Source organism: Dromaius novaehollandiae, chromosome 4, assembly GCF_036370855.1.
Source record: "Dromaius novaehollandiae isolate bDroNov1 chromosome 4, bDroNov1.hap1, whole genome shotgun sequence".
Lineage (NCBI taxonomy): Eukaryota > Metazoa > Chordata > Aves > Casuariiformes > Dromaiidae > Dromaius > Dromaius novaehollandiae.
The window spans coordinates 50,318,321-50,342,438 of NC_088101.1; the positions used below are offsets into that span (position 1 = coordinate 50,318,321).

General features: G+C 36.4%; 2 long non-coding RNA genes across 2 annotated transcripts in view; one reads left to right on the forward strand and one right to left on the reverse strand.

Annotated features, from left to right (window-relative positions):
• Positions 1-2,248: 2,248 nt before the first annotated feature.
• On the reverse strand, positions 2,249-23,457 carry LOC135328243 (uncharacterized). Its single transcript, XR_010389038.1, has 3 exons — positions 23,341-23,457; positions 17,952-18,078; positions 2,249-3,456 (listed from the first exon to the last, which is right to left on the reverse strand). It is a non-coding gene; the product is annotated as an uncharacterized LOC135328243 (long non-coding RNA).
• Positions 23,458-23,545: 88 nt separating this feature from the next.
• Positions 23,546-24,118, forward strand: part of LOC135328392 (uncharacterized) — a 55,846-nt gene continuing 55,273 nt past the window's right edge. The window contains exon 1 of the long non-coding RNA XR_010389224.1: positions 23,546-23,604. This is a non-coding gene — a long non-coding RNA (uncharacterized LOC135328392). The remainder of the gene's footprint in view (positions 23,605-24,118) is intronic.

Sequence of the window (24,118 nt, forward strand, 5' to 3'; positions counted from 1 at the left end):
ATTAGATAAAATTTTTACTTGGTCTGAAGTTTCTATTAACAAGTAATAATGAATACCACTCTTTTCCTTAATTACATTAGGCCTTAAATATACTTCAGTGACAATTATTGTTTACCATGGTCATATTATCAGTAAGAAATTAATTAAAACTTGGTATTTGGTAACATTTGGTAACATCTTACTTACATCTTACACTAGAATATACGAAATAAAATTAGTGTCTGTTATTTAAGAGCATTTACTATAAAAATGTATGTTTTTTATTGTTTCTTGAGGGATCACAGCTTTTAAACATATGCCTTTTACTCCTTCAGGAGTATATATAGTTATTTATTAATAATACAGTAGTGATGATTGGAATTAGAGCTAGCACACAAAGAAGCTGGGAGAAGCTGTGAACCTTTAGGCCTAACAGAAGGCTCTGGCTTAAAGTCTAGCTCTTCTGTCAGCATATACACCCAGGTATTTTACACAACTGGAGATTGTGAATGGGCACACATACGGGTTTCAGGATAAGCCAGTTATCCATATGTTGGGGACCAAGATTGAGTGATGCTGTGTAGGACAGCAAAGGATCTCTAAGGCAGAAAGTAATGATCTGGTAACTATGATTTGTGGCCAAAATGTGTGCACATGAGTTGCCAGTGATCATGTGTCTTCCGGCCTGTGTCAGCAGTCACGGTGTGCCTTCCTGCCTACGTGTCAGCAGCTGTGGTGGGTCTGTCCTGCTGGACTGTCCTGCCCGCCTGCTGGGCATCAGAAGACGCCTTCTACCTATCAAAGGATGCCACAATGCCAAGCAGATACTTGGAGGAGTGGCTTAGCCTGATGGCTATATAACCAGCCATTGTGTTTTCAATAAAGGCTTTCTTGCACCATTCTTCTTGTGGTCTGTGTCGTCGAATGCCACATCCATATTTAATACTTGCTGTTGAACCAAAGGTATTTACTTCTGTTAAGACTTATACAAAGGACTCCACTGCAAATTATAAAACCTATTTTACCAGTAAACACTTGCATCTTTGACACAAATTAATTAGTATCACTGGCATGAGAGGTAGTTAACAAAGATTTTTTTGGAAAGAAATTGCACTGAGCATGCAAACAGTAGGAAAGTCATCAGAAGCAGAACTTCAACATGGTTAGTAACAGATTTTTCTAGTAAAGCAAGTAAAAACACTTTTTAAGTATATTCAAAGACCACTAAAAAAAATTGCTTTTGACCAGTTTTGCAGAGTCCAAGAGCAAGAAATGTTTGCATAGTCCTAATTATAAAGAGAAAGGTTCATAAAAGGAGATGAGAGATAAAGGCCATCATAAAACAAAGAAAACTAAAGTAGGAACATTCCCAGGAGACAGTAGTCTTTTGCTTTCTTTGAATAAATCTAATTTGTTTATCTGTAAACTAACAATACAAAATACATTCCCTAAGTACATTAAAATATGGGTAGTATATTCTGAATTTGGCTACCTTTATTCTTCATTTTCTTGGGAGCAAATTATCTTTCACTACATAAAGACCCATTCCAGAGGTGTTGGGGAAAGTTAATCCAGAAGGCAAAATCACCTGTGGAGACAGACTGAGGCTTTAAGGCAGTATTACACAGAGGGCTGAACACTGCACCAGTACAGACATGTTTTCGCCAGCTCTGTAAACTGATAAACACATTATCAATATATATACAGTACAAATCTGGGCAAATAGCCACATTTTACTCAGTATCTAGAGTTTTATAAAATTCTGGCTTCAATTAAGTATCTGAAGCATTCCAACACTAGCATTCTTTTCCTTTCCACTGCCAAAAGCCTCATATACCCTTAGTCATCCTGATTTACATACAATCACAAAAGCCTTTTTTTGCACATCACCAAGATACCTCATACCTGAACTGCACATCACAATGTTTATTATATTACAGATGAAAATCTAATTGTTTTATCTAGAATACGTCTGACCTTGCAGGTTACATGTGCTTACACTTTCATATACAAATGGTAATACAAAGATATATTGGTAACAGACAGAAATATTAATAGATTTCAAAGTAGAATGAGAAATACCAGGTCTAGTTCTACTAAACAGCAAAATTGTAATTTGATATTTAATACTTTAATAAAGAAGAATAACCCTGTGAGAAGGAAAGCAGAAATGAGCCAAACAATGAGTAATTAAACTATATCTTCCATACGCAGAGCTGTCTGTGGGGATGGCATGTTTGGAATTTTTATAACTCCAATTTTTAAAGTTATATATAAAAACATATTTATTTACATATAAACAACAGTTTCATATAAGAAATGACTATTTCAATGACTCAATGGCTATTTCATATACTATATCTGTACAAGAAGAAAGATGAAGTAAATGGCCTGACAAAGAGATATAGCTGTAGTTATACGGTGTTTTAGTGTCTAGAAAACTGACTGTCAGAAAAATCTGAAGTACTATAGAAGCCAATAGTTACCCAGAAAGGAAAGACATAACAGAAGAACTTTATTTTTTATCTGTTTTTCCTCATGCTTCTATTCCTTTCTGCAAAAGGAAATGATATTTGATCTAAGCAACACATCTGTTGTAACTATAATTTTACACTAGTGATGAACGATCTTGCTGTCTCAGGAATCAAATAGACTTTTCTTAATTATGACAACTGACATGTGATATTCACCTAAAAACTTATTCCAAGATAATTAGAGGAGCTTAGTACTGATTCAACTGTTTCACTGCAAAGAGTAGGCTTTTTAGTCTAAAAATTTTTTTCACTACTAAGTAGCAGCTGCCCTTCAAGATTTAAAAAACCTAAAAGTGACACACTTTATTAGATTTAATTAGTTGTGCACCATAGCTACTGTCATGTCATAATACAATTTTTGACAATTGATACTATGACATGACAGTGGCAGCACACCACCAGCTAGATCAAATGTACTGCACAAAAAAAAGCTAAAGCAGCATTATAAAGTTCTTAAACTTTTTAAGACAAAGCATTCTAGAAAGTGCAAAATGCATGATTTTGAAATAAATGTTTTTTGCAGGAATTTCCATAAAATATATATATTTTCAAATGTGGGAGATTTAAATAAAAATGGCATTTTTCATGGAGAAAAAAAACCCTTTCTGACAAAAAATTCCAACCAGCTCCAGCAAAAAACACTTTAGGGTTGACTCTGCAATCAACAGAGTACATGTTGTTTTATACACAAGGTAACATGCATTAATTAGCTGATGCAATATTATGACTAACAGATGGGATGTATAAAACAGTGCCAACAACATTTCAGCAGTTCTTATTCAATACAGTCACCTTTAGGAAAGTCATGAAGATTCAAGGATAATGTCATTGCCTTCTGCTTTTATGTCTTCAAATGCCCTGCTTTGATACTGATGTTTGATGGTAAGAATGATGTTATTCAGGATGCTGCCTTAATTCCTTCAGTCTGGTTGGTAAATTATGCCTGCAGGATAAAAATATTGGTTATTCAGGGCAAAAATACATGTGTTAATATAATACCCTATTTTGAATTTACACGTTTTTAAGAACATAGCTTTCCTCTTCATTTCAATCATAAATGTTATTATAGATTTCAAATGCAAACTGGAACATGAACTGTGAAATTTTAATAGATGCTTGTGCTCAGTTTACTGCCACGTGAAGGAGTTCCTAATATTTCTGAAACAAAAAATACTGTATTTTTAGTGGCAGTTATTGTTGCATTACAGATGGTCAAGGACATATGTGAGAAAGAGAGAGTAAGGTGAATTAACAGAAATGGACTAAAAGCTGCAAATAGCTACTTTTCTCAAAAGCTGCAGATAACAAGTAAACTCCATGGATGATTCCCAAACACCCAACTGCAGTAAAATATTTATTAAAATTATAATACATACATTTGAATTCTAGAGAAATAGAACTCTGGAAAAGCTACAACTTGCAGACTGTCATTTACCTGGTGACTGCTAGGAAAATAAGGTATATAAAATAAAACCCAGGAGTGGAGAGCAGACCTCTTCCTTCCAAACTGCAGCCCACAGACTAAAATGAGCGTTCTTCCTGGGCTCTGTCTTCCAGCCCCAGTTTGCACAGGGACAGACCAGGATAAATAGAATACTACTATCTTTGCTTTCTGCTTCCTGGCCAACTAGGATAGTTACCAATTTGCTGAACCCAAATGACAGAATAGTTTGCTTGAATTCCCACTGGTTTGTTCCACACAATCTCACTATGGACTAAAGGAACACACTACACGTGCAAAGCCAAGAATTCATTGTTAGTCTAATTAAAGTCTTTACAGTTTAATCAAAGAAGCATTGTTGCAACCGAACTAATAATAATAACATTGATAGTTTAGTTTATACACAGATAAAACGATATATACACAAACTTCCTAGCATCTGCCCCCTTCTCTAACGATACGCTCACTCTTGCCACTGTCCCCTGGGTCTTAAGGTAAATGACTTCAGTCTGGGGAAAGAGGAGCTAGTCATCAGCATCCTGATTCCACGATGTTACGTTACGAAAGATATAATTACTATTTCCTCCAAGCATGCTTTTTATACCTTGGTATCTTTGTTCCAGGAACCCACTAAGGTTAGGTTTGAGCTAGGCACCTATAACAGCTGTGGAAATGCAAAATAACAAAGTTGCCAGGACACACATATGTCTAGTCTCAAACAAGGGCATTTTCAGCAAATTCAGCAATTTTCAAGTTTTAAATATTTCTTAAAATTTTGATTTAGGCAACTCAATTTTTCTTAGATCTACTAGTAAGTATGTTCCTATTTAAGTTGGGGGTGTTAGATTCTGTGTTTACCTCATCCTTTATTTGAATTAGAGTCTATTCAACTGCCAAGATTTTCTCAGATGATAAAGTCTTTTTTTATTTGTAGCAACATGTACTGTATTTATTTCTCAATAAATTATTACTTATTACTTATATTACTTATTACTGGAATCCCCAAATAACATCTGCTCTACACAACTCTGCATCTTATTCTGTTCTGATACCTGTTTAACATGACAAAATTTAAAACTGCATGTACTTTACAAAATATTTTTCATGAAGACATATCATAAAGCTGCAGACATACAATAAATTAATTCCATTACACCGGTCTTGTGGACTGATTTTCTTCAGGCAAAAAGAGTAAGGAAAGCAACATTTGAGGTGATCACCACATAGTATATAAATGCTCATGAAATGCTTAGCTTTTTAAGCAATTCACACTTGGTTTTTCAAAAACAGACCAATTATCTCAAGTCCTTATAACTATGTAAGAATCAGTATTCAATTTGGCTGAACAGCCTCTTGAAATGCCACTTAGAAACTTTAAATTAGGCAGAATCTAATGAATTACACATCTTTTGTTGAATTAAATAACTGCTTTATGTATAGATGTGGTTTTTATTCCTTTGATGCTACACTCTGTTAATGAGGGTAAAATAACATAGCATTAAAAAAAGAGCAAAGACATGGTATTTTTGCCTTTTAATGGTAAAGACTGTAGATATAGTAAAGTATAAACTGTACTGCACAGAACTTTAATTATTTATATCTTCTTGATCAAGTTTAAAAAGTAAAATGGATGATTAAGACAGACAAATTATGTCTTTTTCTTAATAAAAAATACATTATTGGCTTAGAATGGAAAGCAATACACACCCACAGTTACCATGTATGCAATGAAAGTCCCAGTTCAATTGTCTATTATAACCTGAATACTTATTTTGAGAGTTTGGGGGCAGAGATTGTCCCAGTCATCTGGAAAGTGCAGATCATTACCCAGTTCTGGCTAAAGTTTGTTTCTATTTGTTTTCTGAGAGACTTCCAACATCAGTTCTACAGGAGACCCATTTTTCAGCATTTTGATTTCTATGTGAAAAATACATCTGCATTTTATATATGCACTGGAGGAAGAGAGCTTCAGACAGAGCAAATGAATGGAGTTTAAAACAGGACCTTATAAAGAACGAAGCTGCTGTCCCCCCTGCTGTCACCACTGAACACCTCATTATCTACAAGTTAGATTCACATTCAAAACCATCACGTCTCAGAATCCACTTTAATACCAATTTCTTGCAAGGATTTCTGGATTCTCGATGTTAACTTCCTTATTACTTTATGTATTTGATTCTTTTCGATCCTTATTACATCTAAAAAAAAAATACACTCTTCAGACATGACAGAGAGATGCAAAAGTCTCATTTTCATTTTATTGATGTAGGAATGATGTACAGAGAAATTAATGACATGTCTAAGAACGCGTGGGAAGCATTTGCTGAGCATACCATCACCAAAATAAAATGGTTACTAAAAGTATAAAATAGCCTAGGAGAAATCACCACTTGCCTCAAGACTTGTTCTTCAATCCATGGAAAATGCAAGCTTTAAAGCCTATATTGTATGCCTGGGCCACCCATTCATGAAGCTCACATCCACAAAGACATAGTTGTTTAAAATTGAATTAGATGTTTATAATAAGCATAATTCCCCAAACCCTAACTATGTCAATAGTCTGTGAGCACCTCCACTTTTGAAGGGTCTTAAATGCCTCAATGTTTGTTTCAGCCAATACATCAGTTTGCCACATGACATCTATCATATGACCAACATCCAAAATTAGGCATTCCTCCACCTGAATTCTAGGGAAAGCCTGATCTGAAGGAGTTAAATGTTGGCTCTTCACAAGTAAGATAACTTCAGTCCCTTCCTATCAAAAAGGTACTCTGAGGGAGTTCATTTTTTTCCTAAGACAATTCATTCCTTATAAAATGCCTTGTTCTTTCTTGCTTGCTCGATGAATCTTGATTTTATTTGTTTGGTTATGTTTTGGTTTTTTTGCAAAAATTCCAAAATCCAGGAAAGATTGAGAATAATCACCAGGCACAACAGATGGGAACCAGATGATTAAAGCAGTCCTCCGGGAGATGAGAGAAGAGATGGCCTGGATTTCATCAGGCAAAAGGGATCTAGGACAACGTTATTCATCCAAGCTATAGGAAAACTAATCCCCGTAACTATTGCCTACCAAACACCTGCAAATTCTAAGTACTCACAGATCATAGGGCTAGATATTACATTTTGTTGTTGTACCTGTCTATAATTCACATATTTTAATTAAAATGTAATTCTTTATGAGACATTTGTAATACTTTGCAGGATACCTTCTACACTTTGTTCTCTATGGATACCTGTAAATTATACTACTGCGCAATCAAGTCCATACAATCCAGCAAAGTCTTTTTATAACATTCACAAATGTATTTACTAGCAATAACTTGGGGTTAATTTCTTAAGTATGCAGTTTAAGAATTATTTAGCTGTCTTTGCTAATGGCCATACAAACACACACTTGCTTTTAGTAGGAATGATTTAAGAATTCAGTTCTGCAATGAAAATTAACAGCACTTAATGGTCTTTTGCAGGAGACGCCGAGGATTTGGGACTGTACGGGCAGAGCAGCTGGACAGAATAATCAGGAGGCAGCGGGAGCAGGGCTGCTCTGTAAAGGAGGGTGAACCAGGGCTGCAGACGGCCACAGCGCGGGCCGGGCAGGGGCCTCACCAATAGGGCACATCCCATGGTGCCAGAGGTGGACGAGCAGAGACGGGGTGACAGCAACGGGCCCTGCCAACAGCCCAGCAAGCATCAGGGAAAGACAAGGTAATAAACCAGGTCCAAGATCCAGCCAGGAAATCAAAGAGCAATCTCAGTACAGGGCTCGGGGCAGGCAGGGGGGGTTGGGGGCAGGGGACGGCAGATGTTCAAGCTGCCCTGGGGTGCCTCGGAGGCTGGGTGGGCTTGGAGGGGGACGAAGGGTCCCAGCTGCCCCGGCCCACGCCCAGAGGCCGGGCAGCACCGGGAGGGCGATTCCCTCAGGAGCCTGGGGTCAGACAGCATGGCAGCAGGTCCCCCAGTCAGGGCCACTAAGGCCTATTAGTGCACTCAGGGCCCTAACACAAAAGAAAGTTTGCACGTATATTTCCAATGATTATGCAAAAGAATTTGTGAGATGTCATCAGATTTTCAGTGTTTTTGTCACAATATTTTGGATCTCATTTGCTCAGCCAGCAGGATTTCTCCTTCATATATATTTCATTCTATTTGGACAATCCAACTTTCTTTTTTATCATTGAAAGATCATTTGCTGAAACAAGGACTTACCTTACTATCCTATCTTAATTATTTCGAGACAAGCATTTATTATCTTTAAAGTACATTGATATATTCCCTTCAAAATCCACTTTTAACTTCTCCTGTGTACATTAGCTATAATTATCTACTACAGCTTATCAAACCTACCTTCTAAGAAAGTGCTTCTAAAGAAGTGTTAACACAAGCAAGTAAAATACTTGGCAGCAGGATGTAGCAGGATGAAAGTGCTTGCTCTCCTTACTTTATTTTCCCCAATAAACATAAAGAAATGTACTAAAACACTGGGATTGAGACTGGCAGATTTCACAGCTGATTTACATTTATTTGAGCTTGGAGATATAATGTGAATTTGAACCTCTTTAAGAATGCATTATTTTTATCTGTGTAAGTATTTATCCATAAGCCACATTAGTGGCTTATCTTCAGATAAGATAGATACATTTATAATAGTTACTGCATATACAACGGGCACAGAGTTGAAGAAAGTATGCAACTAAAAAGTAAAATATTTGTCATTCAGCTCTGTATTTTCTGTCTTTTCCAAGCCTCAGTTATTTAGACTAAAAAAAAAAAAAGAAAACAAAAAGAAAACAAGCAGCATGACCAAGTAGCATTTTAAAAAAGAGTATGTGTAGACTGCTAACAGCAAAAAAGCCTATGGGAGTGAAATCTCTCTCCCTTCCCCCAGCTACACTCAGTCTTTCATTCCTAGCTGAATTTTTCTCCTTTGTGACTGGTACTTCCATACCATCTTCTCCTTCCTGTTATGCACTGTCTCCACAGTAAACATAGACTGTGATATACCTAAAAGAGGAAAGTAGCCAGAACAGCATCAAATGAATTATATATGATGAAGGCCAATCTCATTTCTTAGCGTATACAGGCATATATGTGATACAAGGGCAATGAAGATAATTAGGCAAATAAGCTATGTTGAAATATCTGATGAAATTAATTTTGAAAGCTACATATTTTCTTGGACATCAAGAACACTGGCAGTTCCATGAATCCAGGTTTTGATGGCAAACCTGCTTATCCTACAGCACTGCTGAAAGGCGAAAGATTAAACTGTGGTTCTTAATTACCTCATTCTTCTGTTTTGAAAATAAATATATCAGTCTTTCAGAGAAGAGCCTGCATTAAAGGGTCCGTCTAAGAATTAGACCAGAACTGCCATTACTGAAAGCTCTGGCAAAAAAGCCAGCTCAAGAACTGCAGCCTCTCAAGATACATGTTGCAGAGGTTTCTGATTCATAGCTTTCACTGGGGCTCCTGAAGAAAGCAGAAATTACATCTGCCACTGAACTCAAACTGTTATCCTTACGCTTCCTCCCGTTATCAAACACCAAGGGAAGGCAAAGGAATTTTCAAAACAGGATTTGGGGAGACAAGACAAACTTTGAGATTAAATTAATCAGCAAGGTCTTTAAATACTATTTTCATCAAGGAATGTTTTAAATTAGCAGAAAATGATTTCACTAACATCATCATATTTCAGAACATCATCTTGTCTTCGCATTCCGATTTAAAATGGTAAGTGGCTAATTGTATTTCTCTTTGACAAGGAAAACCTTCAAACATATGGATCAGAAGAATTATATAACGAGTTTGGAGAATGAGTTACTCTAATTACAAACATATTATTGGTAGTTATTCAAATGTAATTTTTCCTAATTGCCATATTTGTACTGTAATTTCAACTATGTACATCAGCGAACCAGATTTACAAACATCCCTCTCTGTGTTTGGTATACGCATAATTTATGCTCTCCCTTGCTTCTGCTCTTGTGCTACACAACGCTTCCTTCTTTCATACAGCCTGAGTCAGATGGCCTGATCCAAACACAGCCTGAGGCTCCCACCCACCTGCAGAAGATGAGTATCTACTGAAGTTCCTGCTTGATATATTTAAGGTTTAAACTTTCACCCTGATTTAACAGCTCACTAACAAAAACAAGCCAAAGAAACCTGTGCACCAGACTGTAGGACAGGTACTGTCCTAGCCAGCAACAGTCAAGAGCACTTTTCCTAAATTCATCGCCCTTACCTTCCTAGCTTCTTTGTATGTTTATGTTGGTAGGCTACCGAATAGCTACCAGAGTGCTGACAGGCACCCAAGTCCCTATCATGTTACTGCTACTCCATGCCTGAGTAGTGGCCAACTTCTGCACTGTTATGCATACAATAGGTTATAAAAATGAAGACATTATTACTTAAAAGATCTATAATACAATTAACTGTCACTTGCAGGTATAGTAATTTTATCTTGATTACTCTGTATTATATAAACATAGACCTCCTTCTGAGAGTAGAACAGGTACTCATAGTCAGACATAAAAGTTATATTGTACCGTTCTTCCACTTTGACAGCTCTACAGCTAAGTGTCTCTCTGTGCCTTTCATTTTGAACACTGATTTAAAAAAAAATTACAATTCACATGAGGTTAAAAACCTAGAAGTAAGTTATCAATACAAGGGAGAAATCATTAAAAATAATGTACGTCTTTTTGTATACTTTTAAAATACAGAGTGAGGGTAGCCATGTATTTTATCTATCATATGAAATATTTCAGCAAAATAGGCTCTTACACATATTCTTTTTATTTTTCTTAATGTTCTAGGATCACACAGTTGGCAGGGTGCCAGCTACCATGCACTATGGATCATCTTTTTGTTAAATAATAATAATGAGTGCTGCAGAATTAATTATATATTTTACCTACTAAAAGTGCAGAATTTTCCTGCATATATGAAAATTTAGAATTTTTTTTAATTCTAATTCTATGGGAATTGTTTGTTACGTACCGTGCCTTTTTTCCATAGGGAGAATTTCAGATACGCATCCGAGGAGTCAATACTGTGTGTGTACTGATAGCTGCCCACTGAAATCTTCATTGTCACGGGATAGTCCGTATCTCGGTGGCTTATTCCACATGTACCACAGCGTGCAAAAGCTTATGAAAGCAGACAACTATTTATGTGTAAAAGTATCATCCAACTGCTTTCAAAAAGAACAATTAATTTGCATGTATTTAAGAAAAACAGCAAGCATACCAGACAGAGATAAAGGTAATTAAGATTCTCCATCAGAGGAACAGAAAACCTTACAAGGCCTGAAGAGCCCAAGGGGTTTTTTTTAGCAAAATTAAGACTGAAAGGGGCTATGACTGCTTTTCTTAAATACCTCATTCGGTAACCACTTAGGAGGAAAAAGAGCTATAGAAGACAAAGCATACTGTTGGCACAAAAATAAATGTGCAAGCACTAACTAAGAGTAAATTTATGCTAGTAATAAGGTAAAAATCTCCAGTCATCAGGGAAGTGATTCTCTGGAACATTCCAAGAACAATAGCTGGTGACCCAGCAGATCACTTCTCATCCTGAATCGTCTCTTCTGTATGTTTAAAGTGTGTAGGCTGTGGTCTCCCAACCCTCCCAAACAGCTGTGGCTTCTTGCTGCATTAGCTAAATGTCACCGTAAAGAGTACAGAGGAATACAAAGGAAAAAGAATTCATGCCATATAAAAGGAAAATATATTTTTAGAATAACACCAAAGCTGAAAACTCCATTTTTATGGTTTTCCAACTACAGTTTTTCAAGCTTTTCCAGTATTTTGCTAGTTTGTCAAAGGTAATGTTGTCCTTGAGGATTTGCCCTGCAGTTTTATAGCAACTAGCTTTTCCTTATTTACAACTGCATTAAGCAGGTCGCCTGATAGTAGCATAAATGGGTATGAAGAAGTGGTGATATTTAGTCATTCCTAATAAGAATGCCAGCCCAGAGATATGTGTTCCAAGGGGCCAAGAGAACCTAGATGAATTACATTATGGAATACTTAGCATGGAAAGCCCAAGCTATCAATTACGTTCTTGTAATTTCAGTGCAAAGAATTGTGGATTATCAACAAGATTAATTACTTTGAAATGCCAATGTTGAAATTTCTGATAGACTATTAACTACTGTCTATATTACATATAGATTTACTGAGACAAGGAATGTGTTTTGGGGGAGAGAGAGGTTTATCCTTCACACTAGCACTGGCTTTTGACAGCTGTTTATGCCTATGTACCAGCAGCTGACACACCAGTCTCCTCTTTATATTCAAGCATTACTTTTGCTGTAATCACCACTATTTATCCTTGGTTGGTGTGGGTTGCACACTTCTACATAACAGGACACTTGGGCTCTGATCTTTCGATGGCCTGGATGCCAGTCCCATTGGGTACCGAGGAGCAAAATACCTGGAGATTGCCACAGCTAAGGCAGCCGCGCTGCAGGGACCCTGCAGCGTCTCGGTTCCTCGCTCCATCCGTACAGGAACGCCCCCAAGACTGAAAGGGCTGGAGCTACTGAGCAGCTCGGCAGGAAGCTGCCACATCCTTCAACCCTTCGCATAATCCAGGGAGGAAAAAGGCTGTGTGAAAGCACCTTTGTGTTCCACCCACGGGCATTTCTGGTGAGAAACCGCCCAAGGGTGTTAGCCTCCCTGGCTGCTTCTAATGTACAGCCTCAGCAAATTTCCCTCCCTGGCGTCATTGTCTTAAAGAAAACAGTTTCCCCGCTCCCCACCATCTACTTGTATTTTCAGAGCTAGAAATGTGCGATAAGCATTGTAATTGTAATTCTCGACTTAATTGGCAGTCTTTCAACTGCAATTATATCTAAAAGGTTGGCCTTTAATCTTGCTATACTGCTACTTAAAATGCTTGATTTTTTTTTAATACACTGACCATATTCACTCATTTTAAATATCACTCTGACAGCTCTATACACCAAAAATCACCGGTTTTGAGAAGTTCATTCAATAAATGGTTTTAACATTTAGAGTAATACAAAATAGATATTCTCCCTGATAGAAAACAAAGTTGTTTGGGTTTTTTTGCACCTCATTATCATGAAGTCAAGGAAAATAAAGAACTGAAAATACATGTTGTGCTTTATCTAGCCCACTTCTGAAAATAGCTATTTATTTTCAACTAAGTTTAATTTACTCCAGCAAATCTACAGTTTGCTGGGAAGATCTTTTCTGTTTTTTCCATTTGGGGGCAAGACAGATAAAATATGGCTGCTACTTAAGATGTTACAGCTGCAGGCAGTCTCTGTACCTTGGCCAGATTAAGTAAAAAAACGGGATCTTCACGTTTCTTGAGTCGTGTTTGCAGCAGACACTCAGTTTTCATTAAAAGGAAAAAGAAGGATATTTGTAGCCCTGAGTTTGAAGAATTTTTTTCCACCTTAGAAAATGCATTCCATCTAAGCAGATAATTTCCACAGGAGCACAAGAATTTTACTGAGACTGAAAAAGTCAGGTCCAATGTCCTGAAGTTGCTAACTTTCATTTGAGATATAATTACAAAATTTAAAACTATAAATTGAAAAGAGTATTTTGACATTTTTTACTAACCCCCAAATATCTGTTTAACATTTTTGAGTTGGGAGATAGAAAGTCTCAGTTGTTTCTACTTGGAATCAAAATCAATGAAAACATTTCTGAAGTTTCTACAAAGTTATAATTCCATTTTCTGTAACTGCTCAAAATAACTTACGTAAGTAATGCTCAGCTCTGCCTACAGAAAGTCACAGCCCAACAATTCTGCAAAGAGTACACTGACATTTATTTCATTACAATTCCTCAACCTATTACAACCCTCCATAATACTCTCATAAACGACTCCATAAGCAAAAAAAAAAAAAAAGTATGAGGAGTGGCCTCCTTATAAAGCATGCTGATACCTTTCTCCCTTTGCAGGGTAGAGCCAACACGGATACTAACACTTCAGAAGAAAACTTAACTTCTTCAGAAATACACTCTCTGGGCAGGTGGTATGGTAAATATAACTCATTTCCAAATCCAGAGGGTTGAAAGAGGATTTATCTATTATCCACAAAGTTGCTCGTAATTTGCTTTATTGCCTTTTATTCCTTTACTCTTTTTAAAGAGAGGGCTTATTTTGGCATTTTGCCACACTATGCCCAGTCCAAGATTATCATGAAGATATGATGCTTTTAAGCATAGGGAATGGTAAGTGCAGTGGACGGTACATATGATGTCAAGGATCAGCAACAGAGGCCTGCTTTTGTGCTGGATCACTCTGTCTAATCCAGCAAGTACCATGATAACAAATTCATGTTCGCAATCAAGTTCTACCTCACATATTAACATTCTATGTTTCTGCTTCTTAAATGGAATTGTTTAGGGACATACTGAAACCTGTGATGATAATGATGTACCACAATTAAGAATCAGAATATCACTTCTTGCCTTTTTCAGTTCCATTTCACACACTATATTTGCTATGAAGATGTTAAATTCTCCTTCTTATTCTAATCCTACTTATTTCTCTTTTGTGCTGCTTAAAGGAATACATTCCAAGGAGGACTCTAATCTGTTTCAAATACTTTACTGCTTCAGAGATTTTCACAGGTAAGGGGGAAAACTTAAAAAGGAACAGGAATCATGAAGCCTTTGTGCATCACCATATATACCTGGAAGATGGCAACACAGGATTTTGTGTGATCAAGTATGCTTGTTGCCAGGAATCACAAGCCTCTTTTGAAATGCCATAGCTTTTCTTGAAGGCCACTGATAGCAGTGGCATCTACAACTTAGCCATATTTAGACATGTATGAACTATATAAAATTATTTCCTCATAATGATTCTTAATGTAATGCCTTCTAATTTCACTACTATATCCTTAAACTCAAAGAATGAAATAGCACAGAGCATAGGATGATTTACTTGTAATAACATACAGTGAAACTTAATATGGAAATTGTTCTTGAAAAATTTCTGAGAGAGGATAAAAAAGGCCTTGTTTTAGAAAGTTAACTAGTCTAATACATAGTTACTCTTTTATTTCACTTTTTTAATTTGTCTTTAATTAGCCTTTCATGTCAACAAGGCAAACAGACCTGGTGCAAATAACATGACACAATGTCTTCAATGCTTTAACTACGCTTAGACTGCATAAGCACAGAAACAATAGCTCAAATTTATCAGTGGTGAACTGCTTCAGAGAAAACAGAAAATACTATATTTTATTTAACTTTAGTACAAGGAGTAAGATGTAAATGTAAACTCTTTACATTCCCTTAAAAACAATCAAACTGAACATATCAGTTGGCTAATGATAACAAAAATAGATAAATTAATCTGAAGTGAAAAGATACAGTTTTGTCACAACACTCCAGTTAGATCATGCTGAAGAGAATCATTTTGAGAACCAAAATAACTGGGCAATATTGTCAATCTGGGGGCTTTTGTTGAAGTTTTCCAGTATTTAACTTTTTCCATAAATGCGTAGGTCCCGGAACCATGTTGTCGTAAGAGTCTAAGGTTTTTAACTTTCTATTTATTGTAAAATAAGCTCTGAAGTTCTCATAGCCATGAAAACAAGCTTGGAAATAGGACCACGAAGAATGAAGAAAAAAATCAATTTAAAACCAGGGGGTAAGTAAAAAGATCTAGACTTTTTTATTGTTTTGAGTGTCACAAGTAGTATATCTTTGAGCCTGTAGGGACTTGACTCAGTCTGTTGAGCCTCAACTCATAGATGTGAACATTAATACGCTTCTTACTGAGTACCTCTTCTAGACAGGTAGACTTGGGATTCTGCTGTTTTTTTAGGAAAGGAGGCTCTCCCACACATGCATATCTTCAAGAGACTTCTCCCTTCATGCCAGAGCTTCCTAGTCCAGTATTTAGTTAACTTCCCTCTTTTTATCTGTTCAGGACCTAAGTTGTTGGTATAAGATCCAGGAAAAACTCGGAGGATGGAGATCCACACAGATTTTCTCTAATCCTTCTCTATTTCATGGAACTTCTGAACACAACAGTATCTGGTGTGTTGCTATAAGATTACTGAAGGCACGCGAAAGTTGATCATACTGTAGCTAGTAGCAAAAATACTCATTTACTGCAGCAGGGTCAATGGTTTCTCCTTGCTTTAGAATTATTAAGTGAGGAGAAGAACATTTCATAGAGACTAAAAGATAGTAGGATCACTCCATATACTATTATATTTTTCTGGATAGTGATGATGATAGGGATAAGATGGCCATAAAAGGAGTTCTGTGCAGTACTATTTAGGGAATACATATTCATTTCTAAGTAGCAGAATGTGGTCAGTTCAGAAACTGAACACTTTTAATTTAATAGTGTTTTAAACAACAAGAGACGGCATCACTGAATATTTTTATTGTTGAAGTAATCAACCAGTCCTACTTAAAAACATTCAGATTCTAAAAAAGTTTATATATGCAGTAACTTCTGTCATTGCTTCTACCACTATTCAGTTGTGTCTTACCAACAATCTTACATAATATTTAGCTAAAATGCCAGTCCAAATGCTACCCATAAAGAAATACAAGAAGATTTACATACTTATTACTCATCAATTTCACAGAAGCAAAGAAATAATGAATCTTTTAAAAAGCTGAAAATTGCAATCAGGTTATAAATCCAAATATATTAACAATGTACCTAATGTACAGTTTTCATCCACTGCTGTCCAAAAATTTTTAGAAGTCACGGTAAAATATAGTAAAGTATAAGTATATTGTGAAACAAAGTAACCCAACATGAAGCATAATTATTCCTTCCTTGTCTTGGGGAGATTCTTTTAATTAATAATGATAATACTCCAAACTTCCATATTACTTCCTATGTTTAATGAAGTGTTTCACTGGCACTATTAAATTAAATCTCCTAACACCCCAAGAGATGAGTATATACTATTATTTTAGCTAAAAAATACAGAAAGGAAGTTAGGTATAGAAAGGTTAAATAACTTGCCTAGAAAGTGTGGATAAGGATACACATTAAGATATCAGGAGTAATTCCCACCCCTAACATCATGAGACAGGTTTAAAATCACGTGGGGTTTTTTTTTTAGTATTACTTTCGTTTGCTTTTTGCTCCCTTGGATTTTGGCCTTCAGTTGTTTTTCTAATAGTTCTTTTTAAAGATTACTCTCAACAACCATGGAGTCTAGAGACTTCTTTTTTTCCTTAAAGGAGAGAGGGAAAAAGATAGATAAAATTCTCACATAAAAACTCATCCCCAGAGGCTTAGACTTCAAGCAGAGTAACAAATAATTTGAGAATGAGGGCATTAAAGAGAGAGAGAGAGAGAAAGAAAAGAATCCAATGCAGCAGAACTGAAAATATGTTTTTCTTGGTAAGGCTTTAAAGGTAAGCTTGTATATCCATATGTGCATCCATACTCAGGTGCCTACAGAAGTAACTTGACTTTTGCAAGCTAATTATACACACAGTGGTTTTCCTTGATTTAACTGGAATTTAATGAATGCTCAGAACCTCTGAGCATCCAGGACATTTTTTCAGGTGCTTAACTGAAGAGTTCTGGTCTGAACTTAGATTCCAGTTTTGAAAAATCTTAACTTGTATCTCCTGACTTTTACTTTTTTGGCTTAATGGCACATTTTTCTTCTTCACACTTTTATTTATATTGCACTTGTCACCATAGCAGATTAGGACAAATTAAATTCCAAAATAATTTGCCAAAAGCTGTGAGTTCTATTTTAAGATTAAGAGCAGTTGGTTCATTATAATAAAATATTTCTATGTTAACTGCATAGTGTATGAAATGATGAAATTATTTTTATAACAGTATTAACACTTTTGACATATACAGCACAGAAACCATAAGTAAAGGAGAAGTTAAATAAAAAATGTTCTTCCTGAAGCTGTAGATGCTTTGTGAAACCTTTGATTAAATAACCCTTCTTAACAGATTTTTCTCAGAATGTGTTCTCCCTAATTAAATTCACTTACCTCTTCTGCAGTGTAAACAAAACACATGTAAATTCAGCAGGTTCATGATAACACCTTTGGCTAAATTGCACAGCATGATGATGTCCTTTGGCCTCAGTATTCTCTTCAGCCCTTCTACTGTAAGTTCCTGTGAAATGAGAAGCAGATAGCTTAACATTTTTGACCTCCAGCAAAAGTTTGAGTGAAAGCTGCACGAGCTCAAGTACAATTAAACACCAGTATAATTGTCTTTATATAGCAGAAATAAACTGTACTTTCGTTGTAATGCTTCTGTTTTATACTAGAGAGAAAGCCCAAAAAAAGGGTAAGGAATGATTGCTTCAGAGACCATATAGATCAAATATGAACTTTACCATGTAAGTAAGCACATATCTAAAGGACTGTGCTCTCTGATTTACTCCTGGGGCTAGCACTATCATAAATATAAGGTCAGTCTCTTTTTCAGTGTCTGAACCAGCCATTACTTTTTACTTTATGAACTGAATCTCTGTACTGTGCAGGACCAATCCGCATTTTTCTTTGTACCCTAAATGATTGATACACTGCCATTATCACAACAGAACTCTTCCACAAAAGTGGTTTCCACTGCAGCTACTCCACCACCAAGCTGACCTGTGCTTGCAGAACAGAGTGAGGTAACTTGTAAACCATTAGGACATTTTCCCTTTTAAACTGAAATGATATAAAGACCATATAGTCCAAGTGAAAGCAGCAACATCTGTTTAGGAAAAAAGATCTGTATATTATAATTTATTATAATTTCTTGAAATTTATGTTTAATTTGATTTTTTTTTTGAAAGTTTGCTGTACTTCATGATAGCATAAACTAGAGTTCAACTCCTATAATCAGTATCTACATAGACATTATCTTACAGATTCCATGGATATCTTCTAGTGTTATTTTTTTCTGCATTTCTGGTACTTTTTGCAGGTGGGTGATATTCCTGAGCCACCTATTTGTTTCTTGGATGTATTTGTTGGGGGGAAGGTAGAAGGTTGTTTTTTTCTAGAATTGTCTACCTCATGCAAGCCTGGTGACTTACCAAGAGAAATAATCAAATGTCCCTGTAACTCCATTTTAAAAATCATTGTAATTTCACTGCAAAGGGCTTAATCCTGTCCTCCCATAATACTGTAATATCACCATACATCTTGCAAAATAAGCCACTATAGCAGCATGCATATGAAAGCACAAAACGTCTTTCCAAGATACATCCTGCATAATGACCTCAGACAACAGGATTAAGCACTGTAATTTGAACCTCCGTAAATGGCACCATAAGGGAAATTTTAAAACTGAAATGCTTAAGTGTCTTAAAAACTCCCTAAGCCATGTTCCTACCATCCATACTGGTAAGAATTCAAATAAGGATTTAGCTTTTAGCCATATACACATATATTTGGATTTCTCTCTTATGTTAAAGATTCTGCAGTAAAATTCAATGTGTAGAAGGCTAATACATGTAACAATAATATGAATATTCTGCTGAAGGCCAAACCACTAGTCAAAATGGGATTTCATATTATACATTCATCTTCTTTCAGATAAAAAACTGTCCATTTCATTTCTGCAGTGTGTTTATTGTCATTTGTTATAGCTCCGCTGCATGTGCTACTGATGCTGTTTAAGCATTATCTGTTACATGAGTAACCTAGTCAGCTAGAATGGGATATATGTGCATATGCTGATAAACTATTTTATTATGACTTAGCTGTAATTTATTTCATCCAGCATAGAAGAAAAAGGTAGAATATAGGACAATCATACAGATGGATCATGAGACTGAACTGGATTTGCCAAAAGCTTGTATCTCTCTATGTGTTTTTCCTTAAAGAAAACTTCATATGTAGCCCTATCTTCCTTCGGGAGGCAAATATTTATTTTTAATTGTCAATGTTTTCAGCATGAAATTATACACAAATGATCCAGTAAAAAAGGAAACTTACTGTCTTGGATGTTGTACAAATACACAGGGAAGACAAATTCCTTTCCCATATAAATTCAAATAGGAAAAAATTTAGAAACAGACAAAGGCTGGAGAATGGAGAGGACAGTTAAGCAAAACAATTGGGATGTAATGAATACCATTGGGATTTAGTTAATCTTTTTCCATTGCATTTGCTTTCCTTACACACGATATCCCATTTCTTTAGTTAATCCAGATCAAGACAATCATGAGGAAAACTGGTTACGGTTACACCCAGATGGGCATTGTATTAGCAGGTCTTGTGAAAGAAAAAAAGAGGGAGGAGAGAACAAAGCCCAGGGCCAGAAGTGGCCTGTTGTTCTAGTCCAGTCCAGCTTTAATTTATGGGCGCAGTTAAATTTCTACTTCTATTACCACTGCTTTTCAGTTTTGCTAGAAACACTAATTTCCAGCGCTACCTCAGTTCAAGTTTACTTCTTCTTCTCCTTTCTTCCTCTAGTTCATGCTGATATGTGCCTGCAGTTGCTACAAGAGACGGGTTTTATCAGTAGAGTCTGTGCCTGAAGTGGGAGATAGCGTTCCTGAGTGAGCTTTCCTACTCGATAATGGTATGCCCCACATTCTTTATCATGTAGTTTCTGCTGTCTCCATACTTCAGAGACACTTACATACAGTTGGTTTTGAGTTGCTTCATACATTTTTTTGAGATTTTGCTTTAGTAATGTGGGTAAATAAAGACAAAATATGCTCACAGTCTACCAGCCTTTACTTTTCTTTCAGTCTTTGTACACAGACTATAAATAAAGCTACCTCATAAAGTGTCTAGAGAGTAAGAAAATGTTTTTAATGACTACTATCATTAGAATTATCACTGGAAGAAATCTGAGATACTTTAAGACTTCATATAAACTCCAAAGAGTGGTTTTGATGTGGTTTTCGTGGACAGAGCAATTATTTCTTATTTTCACCTACTATTGACATTAAGAGAAATAGCCCTTATCCTCTTTCATGTAATCAATATAAACATATTTCTACATCTCTATTTCTATGACCGACAGTGGATGCTCATCACTCTGCAAACTTAATTAAGCTTCTCTCCAGTATCAGAATGCATCAAAAGCCATTCTGTTTAGCTCTTCTTATACTAAACCAACACAATGGCATGAAAGTATTATTTCAGAAGCATCAAATGCAATTACACTGGTCATTTTAAATCAAATTCTTAATCACTAAACAAGGCCAGAAACAATAGTGTGATCAGTCCTCCTGGATTACATGAATTATTTAAAACAAGAAAATAGTAACTCAAACTAAGGAGCTGCACACAAATGAAAGCCAGAAGTCTGTGATGTGTATATAGGACATTCAGATGTGTATTATTTTATATCTTTATTAGTATTCTTAGACTCACAATGATGACTCTAGCAGCCAATTCTGTGTCACAGAAAAATAGGCTAGTCTAGCAAAGACCACAGTTCATTACTAAGGCTAAAACTATAGAAATTAAGACAGGTTAATTAGAATGTCTACCTTTACATGATAACTTTTATATAGTGGACATCTTTGAACCTTGTTGGAAGGACAGTAATGAGTGAGACACTGATTTGAGGAAGTAAATTACATAAGAATGACAGAGCATTTCACAGCAGTGTTAATGTAACACTCTCTGTTAAAATGTTTCTGAATTACTCCTATATAGTTTAACAGCATTTTCCAGTCATGCAGAGAAATTAGACTGTCCAGTTGGAAACTCATCCACAAGCAAGAAAACTCACAGTCCTGTCATTTTCAACCACGGCATTTCCTGAGTATCCATCACATTCACAGAAACCTCATACCTGTCTCAAATATCTACAAGAATAAGAGCAACCTTCAGATTTTTAATCCAAACACACTCAATCTAAAGCTCCTCTACTCCAAAATTAACTCACAACTCTGCCATCAGCAAGCAATATTTTCTGTAAACCAAGAACCACAGCTCTCAACACCAAGATGGAGCAACAGTGTGACAGGAACTTCATGAGCTCCCTGAATAATTCCATATACTTGAAAACAAAAATTATTCTGAATCTGAGACAGATAGATAACATCTTCATCACCTGGACCCAAACCCTGGAATGTCTCCGTCCACCAGGAATTCAGCAATTATGATTCCTCTATGAAATGGTCTCTGGAAGGCTCTTAAAGTAATGCAATCTTTCTAGATATCCTGAGCCATATCAAAATAGGAACCTAAAAACTACAATACATAAGAAAAGCATAGACAAACAGGTGAAATACCAGAGGAAATTCAATGTCAGGAAAAAGAGTGTTACACACAGAAAACATACAGTAGGACTGGCTCTAATGTAGCCTTTGCCACCGGGAAAAGATACTTTGGAATCACTGTGGATAGTTCTTTGAAAATGTCACCTCAACACTTAGCAACAGTTAAGTTAAACAGAATGTTAGGAATCACGAAGAAATGCATACAGAATAAACCAGATGATATTATTTTGGTACTATGAAAATCCATGGTACACCCACATTTTGAACACTGTATGCATTTATGGTAATCCTACTCTAAAACAATATTGCAGAATTGGAAAACGTCCAGTCAAAAGCAGCAAAGACTATCAGCATGGCTATTAAAGAACAGTTTTGATGCAGCTATAAACTCAGGTAGCCCCTAAACCACTGACTGCTTGGAGCTTGTGGGATCACTTCAAACTTAGTGTTTCATCTACTCTTTCTGTAAGCAACCACAGCTGGCCACTGCCAGAGATGGGATACCAGCTCAGAGGAAGTTTGGGGCTGATCCATTCTCACTTTTTTCCTTCCTTCTTCACTTGTTAAAAGGTATTTCAAATTGAAGAGTAAACTCTTTGAAGCAATGACAAACTGCTGTTTGTTTATATAGCAAATAACACTAATTCTGATAATTCTGGAATCCTGATAATGTGTGCAAGCTTGAAATTCTACCCTTCACAAATAATTAAAAACGGGTTTGGAAAGTTTCATCAAAGATACATAGCCAGCTAGCTGCTCACTGGGGAATCCCACTGTCTGTTCTCACAGACCCTCAATTTTTTCTTCAGCAGAACAAAGTAGGATTACTAAAAAATGTGTCAAGTAACCAACCCATCTCTTTCTTCAAAAACTTATATTGTTTTCATAAATGATCTCTCATCAATATCCAGTATTTCTGTAACTAAGCATTCTTTGTATAGCTATAAGCATTATTAAAATTGGCTTAGTTTTACTTGTTTTTGTTTCTGAACACCTGCAGTTTGTAGTTAAGGCCGAAAGGTACAACAGCCATCTTCTATGCTAAAACTTCCACTTTTGGGGCCACCAAGAGAGAGCATTCACAGTTGCTAGTACAGTGCCCAGAAAACACCTCCTCCCCCCCCCCGCCCCCCAAAAAGGAAAATTTCTATAGTTTTGCTGGTTTTGTTAAACATTCCTTTATGTGAACTTACCGTGAATATTTTACCGCATATTTAGGGCATGTTGGCCGTGGCTTTTGCTTTTTTTTAACTTTGTTTATTTAACCTTTTGTCAGGGCCCTGAGGGCACCCCCAGGCCTTCCCGGCTCCGCGCGGCCTCCCCCGGGTCCCCCCCCCGCACTGAGGGCGCGGCCCGCGCCCCGCCCCGCCCAGCCCCGCGCCGCCCCTGCCGGCCGCCGTCGCTGCCTGCCGCGGCCCCTGCCGGCCGCCGTCGCTGCTGCTGCCGCCATTTCTCAGGTGGGGAAAGCGGGGTTTTTTTTGTTTCTTTTTGTTTTTTTTCCCCTCTCAGCTGACTTTATCAGTAGTTCTCACTGCAAAGAATTGGCATATGTAACTTTCCAGGTAGCTTCTCAAAATAGTTAGAATACTTAGAAAATATCTGTCATGAAGATGGAAAACTCCTGTGTCTTTGTGGACCATGACACCACTAGAAAATTATATTAGTGTTCCTATAATCTAGAAAATCCTAATTTTAGCGTTTTTCTTTTCTTTTCTTTTCTTTTTTTTTTCTAGCAAATCTCTTTTAAACTCTTGCTGCTTTTTTTAATTCTGTCCTTAAGGAATTTCTCCTAAGATCATTTTAAGTCTTCTTTTGTTGTATCAAGATCTATAATATCATCTTACTTGCAGTACTTAAACACTTATGTTTATATTTCTATGTCTTACAATAAGCATTATTGGAGCAATAGCTCTCCCATCATAATTTTTAGGTATCTCATGCCTTCTTCATAACAAATCAAAACTTGACTTT